This window comes from Zea mays, chromosome 1 (genome assembly GCF_902167145.1).
Source record: "Zea mays cultivar B73 chromosome 1, Zm-B73-REFERENCE-NAM-5.0, whole genome shotgun sequence".
In the NCBI taxonomy this organism is placed as follows: domain Eukaryota; kingdom Viridiplantae; phylum Streptophyta; class Magnoliopsida; order Poales; family Poaceae; genus Zea; species Zea mays.
Genome location: NC_050096.1, coordinates 199,282,180 through 199,288,179, shown reverse-complemented (window position 1 = coordinate 199,288,179; position 6,000 = coordinate 199,282,180).

The following is a 6,000-nucleotide window of genomic DNA, read 5'->3' as shown; positions in this document are numbered from 1 at the left end:
CGTGGAGCCGTGGACGCACGCGCGCACGCACGCACACACACAGCTAGTAGCTAGCTATCTAGTTAGCTGCATGCATGCACGCGCACCACGACGCCACCTCTGGGAGGGGGGAAGAGGGCAATGGCCAGTTGCAGGCCACATCAGCCGTGCGTCGGCATGCACCAGCCCACCGCCAGCTCGGTACGTAGCTAGCTGGATCGATTGGGGGAGATGGCAGAGTTGGTGCACCGCGAAAGCTAGCTAGCGCCCTGGCCGCCGTTCCGTCGTCGCTGGCTCGCTGCCGATCCGATCCGATCCGATAAGATGCGATCTGATCCTTTGGGGGCTTAATGATCTGTTAGGGCGCGCGCGCGGCTCCAGTTCCGGGGAGGAATGGCGCAGTGGCAGCTGGGCCGGCTAGCTGTTGCCTCGACCGTTCGGGTCTGGTGGCCACATGGCGGCCGGCTCCTCGTCCTCCTGTCGTCGACTGGAACCCATGCCATGCCTGCGAACTGCAACGCGTGCAGTGCAGTGCAAGCAGCTGGGGCAGCCCAGAGGAACTCGACTACTGGCCGTACGTGTAGGTGGAGGTGGATGCACATCATCGTCGTCTTTGTCTGAACTGAATCCAGTTAGGCCTTGTTCGTTTGTGTCGGATTGCACCCGGAATCGTTCCAGCTAATCAAAATTTATATAAATTAGAGAAGCAATTCGGTTAGGATTCGTTCCGACTCACCAATCCGGCACAAACGAACAAGACCTTAGTGTGTGTGCCACTGAGCTTAATGCTTAATAAGAAGCTAGGTAGAAAAGGTCCACGCCAGGCAGGGCTGTGGCCTGTGGGCTGTGGCGTACTGTTGCGCGTTGCGTATGGCATGATCAGAATTCAGACCAGACTGCATGGTCGGCGTTTTCGGTGCCTAAACCTGTACACGCGCGCACTACAGTAGCTTAAGCCTTAAGGTCGGCGTAGAGACAGTACAGTACAGCTTCCTTTCCATGGTGAGCATGAGCTAGCTAGCAGGTGGTGGTGTGGTTGTTGTGCGTTTCAGTCTCAGCAACATTCCCGGCCGGCCGGGAGAGAGATCATGCATCTTGCCGCCATGCGTTGCGTTGCAAGCATGCCTGCCTGATTCCCCTTCTCGATTCCGGCCACCAGCACAGCATCCAAACTCCGAAGCCCCGCCGCGCGCGCTCCTGGATCCGATCCGATTCGACGACGGAGGACGGTACCACGCACCGGCCCGGCCGCACATTTGGTGGGCAGGCTAATGGCGTAACGCTGACAGACTCCAACTTGCATTGCATGCACTGCGACTGCGTTGCTGTGCTAGCTGGACTGCGCTCGGGCGAATATCTCTAAATACGGGCCGGGCCGGGGTGATATTATTGAGAACGAACAACCGGATTGGACGCGTGCATGCATCGTCTCCTCCCCAACAGGCAGCCGCCGGATGCAGCAACGCGCTGCTATGGACTGGTGCTTCCAATGGCAATGGCAGCTAAGCTAGCGGGCAGCACGCATTATGGGGCCACGATGAGCGAGGATCGGCTGGGATTGGGGGATCGATGAGATGCGATAGAAAGAAGTGGTAAAGCGGGATCGGAAAAAAGAGGCCTCCAATGCCGTCGTCCCAGCTCAGCTACTACTTGCCTTTTGCAGGTCTCGGCCCGACCACCCAAGTTGCCTTGCCCGAGCATCATCTCTTATCCCCCCCTGGCCTCTCCCACGCCTTAGCTAGCTCTCCAACAAGCAGCTAGCCTCCAGCAAATGGGCACAGCATTACCACACCTCCCACTAGCTACCCATCTCGATCTCTGCCCGTCTAAGCTAGAGTACCCTTGCAAGCGTTTTTGTCCTCTAGAAAGAAATGGCCTGCCGAGACTAGTAGGAGCATGCAGCCACTAAGTGGTTGATGACCTGCTGATGTTTCTTCAGGCCGGCGCGGCTGTTCTATCTATATCCTCTGTCTGTCAGTGTTACATTATGGACTTTAGTCATGCATGCATGCATGGTCTTTTTGTTGGGTCCTGTACATTCCAGCAAGGGCTAGCTTACTAGTGATATGATGATGGGGAAGTGTGTGATCATGTTAGGAAACATCCTACCCAGGTTAACACGTACTTGGATCTCATGCATGCAATGCAATGCAACAACAACTCACTTTTCTGGTCAACTAGCTAGCCTGCCTGCAGTGCAATATGCCCAACTGAATCACGAATATGTGGAAAGGCGTCCCTGACTTAATCATTTGACGCGCATCTCTTTCAAATAATGCTGCATCTCAGCTCCACCACCCCACCAACAATCTCCTCCACTGCCAGGACGATCCATCCACAGGGAAAAAAAACACAAGACAAAGCTAGCTAGCTAGCTATAGTGAGTTAGTGACTTGCTAGCATAGCAGTCAGTCCCAAAGAAAAGAAAAACCCAGTGCTGAATGTACTCTGGAGCGACGTCTGATCGATGTGTATATAGTGCAAGTGTGCAAATAAACGTCCAGTTACTGCATATGCATGTGTGTAATTGGATGTACACTGAATTAATATCAAGCTAGTACGTGCGACAGATGTACATAGTAGTCCATATTGCAACATGCATGGCTAGGCTCATCTTCGATCATATATGGTGTATGCGATCCGATCCATCCAGCCAGCGGTGCTGTTTGCTCCATATATCACATATGCAAGTGCCGAAAAGCAGCAACTGGAATGATCTGACCATCCCTCTGCTCTGCACCCTTCTCCACTATTCCTCCGGCATGCAGCCGGGCAGCGTCATCGATCGACCGAAGCTTGCCCTCGAGCGGATGACTGACGTGTGGCGCCGCCCATGCATGCCACCGTGGAATGGACTTCCAGATCAGCCTGTGGTTGCCTTTCAAGAAAGTAATGTGGCATAGGCCCTACGAGAGGGGGCACTCGGTCAATGCAACCCATGGTAGCCTTCCCCCCCTTAAAAAAAAGCACTTTTCGCCAGTTTGATAATGCAGCATGCAATGCATTGGCTGTAAAAATTAAAAGGTCGTTTGATTTATTGCCTCATGGGTATGTCCTCTCCATCAGCTGGGATACTACGCTGACAATGCAGATGTTTCATTTCTTATAGGCGACGACACAAGCTTCATCTAGTTTCTTTATGCAAAGAAGATGGGGTCGTCTCTGAATCTCCATCTGGTCCTCATGCACGTCGTATGGACGATCTCTCTCTTGCGTTCTTGTCTAACCGATGGAAACCGGCACTGTTTTCTACGCCCAGAGACTCAACCATGCTTCGGATCTCTCTTGTGTTCGCCTTGAACAAGCAATTGCAGCAGCAGCAAGCCAGCAACAGTGTCTGAATCCCAGCTAAGCTGCATGCTCCATTGACCAGAGAGCTAGCTAGCTAGTGCCCGGTGGTGGTGGTGCTGCTGCTGGTCCTTTCTGTGTTGTGCGCCTGCCCTTTATTTCCACCCCAGCGCCATTGGTAAATTGCAGTACGGGGTAACTAGGCACCACACCTTTCGGTCTCCAAGTTCATGATGGGGAAGGTAACTGCGGACACATCGGCGCAAAAGAAAAGTGAGTGAAAGTGAGCGAATCAACTGATCCGATCCCACAGAATAGAGAGAAAAAAAAGACACATCTATCGATATTATTAGTTAATCCATGCATTGGTTCATAATTTATATGATTAGGCGGTCTGCGTAGCAATCCTTAGATCTTCTGAATCTCACGCCAAAAGCACATGTCTAAGACCCAATCCTAACTGCGACCGTTCTCACAATGCCCTATATATGGTGCCGCTTTACGAGTTTACTTCACCTGTCTTCTTCTTAATACAATATTCGGGGACTGTTTTACCCTATGCAGGAGGTTAGTTAGGTGTTGCTTGTTTAGCCATGCTTCGAACTTAAGGAAACTTCTCCATTAATAATAATCCCTGTCAGAAATGAATCATGCCACGTAGAAGATCCCAACTCTTCAAAGGGTTGGCGTACGGCCTTAACTGGGTGGAACTAGAAACTCCAGTAATCTTTTGTCAACAGAATTTATATATAAACATCTAAAGTGCAACACGTAGAGATAAAGCTCACCGAATCCGCCGCCCACAAGTTTCTTTGTCAGTTTTACACAAATACAGCAGGAGCTGTGCGTAGTAGTTGTTAACATTTTACACTTCTGCAATGAGGCCAGATTTGGTCGAATTTGGTGCTGTGTCTATACGTGCAAACAATCTAGTTATCTTTGTTCATATTTAGACAGGTTAGGACAACAGATTTACATCTTCCACAACACGAACTTAATTAGAATGGCTGTATATTTTTGCGAATATCTTCTGAACAAATGGAGGTTGATAGTGGCATCATGGTGAGAGAACCAAGTCACTAACCACCCGATATTGCCTAATTTTAAAAGGGAGAGAATATATACAAATACAACACCTGATGAGCCATCTTGGCACAAGAAAACATCAAATTTCCACACCATTTTTTCTGCAATTGGACGATACTGCAACGGACAAGGAAGCTTCAAAAGAGAGAAATACGAGCTAGATCACTAAGACATTCAAGCTTTTTTTTTATGAAGGGATTTTATTTCATTAAGATAATGAAGTAACCCAGTTTCTGTCTTACAACATTCAACCAATTAAATCAGAACACAGAAAAACCAAAAAATTGTCATGCAAGACAATGAGGCAAAGGAAAGATGATAGAGTTTTACCATCAGGATCTTTTCAACTTAAGACTAGTTCGTCGTCTTGGCGTTGGCTTGCAAGCTACTACCAGAATTTCTTAAAACCGGCGAGGCATCCTTGCATTCGCTAATTATGCAGCATTTTGGTGTCCATGGATTTATTGACTTAGTATGGAATATATGTATGCGTCTAGGAAATGAGGCTAAATATATTCACCAATTCTTCCTTCTGAGACGATAAGATATTTTTAGTAGTTGTGCACATTTCCATTGGAACAAACTTCCCTTGATGAATAAAACTAGTTACTACAAATATCATCCATCAATCACTAAAACCTTCATCAGCAATTCCGTTGTGTGTAAGAAAACTACATGCCATTTTTGTCTCTCCGATGTTGCCTCAAGAGATGCATTTGTTTTCTCTTGAAACAAGCTAGCGCCGATCTTCGTCGTAATCAATCTGAACTTTGTTGGTTGCACATATACATATTTCTCCAACCACGACAAATGTTTCTGCGTCGAAGAGCAGCTGTTGCAATGGTAAATTATGAAATTGAAACAAACTTTTTAGATAATGGAGAAAAAGTTCTGGCTTTCACCTCAAAAGAGGTTAGAACCAACACAAATTGTTAAGGGACAGACCACTCCAAACAGCCACACACCAGCACACTAAAAGTTTTTGAAATTTTAAAACCACCTAGAAGATTACAAGGCAATCCTATTAGAAAACCTCTAACCAAAATTAACACAAAATTGCATGGCCACCGATTCCAATCGACGACAAACATTCTTTATTAAAACTCCGTTAGCTTCATCCTTTTGTAGCTGAGCTTAAAAATCTAAGTCAGTGTGTACCTCTGAAAAGAACTCGCAGATAAGTAAAACTTGAAACATTATTAAAAACTAAGTCATTTCTACTTATACAAATAGCCCAGCAAAACACTGAGACACCTATAATAACAAGACACTTAGTTCTTAAATCAGTACCGGTGAGCCACACACTAAAAATATGCCGGACAGACCTCGGTGCACTCATACCAAAACAGAAGTGAAACAACCTCCACATATGGTGATAGTGTTTAGTATCTACGCGCAAATTTTTCAAGGAGAAGGCCAATAATTTGATTTACTTTTGCAGGTGCTATCCGAGCTTGAAGGGGGATTAAGGCTAACTCTGAATTCCAGAGGCTCTTGGGCAGAGAAGGGAAACAGAGGATTCCAGGGCTCATGCAGACGATGACTTCTAGTGTATCATTTGCATTCCCTACAAGACACAGGGAAACATGGAAGATCTACATAATATCCCTGAAAACAATCAGTTATATATCCCTAATATTTTGGAGC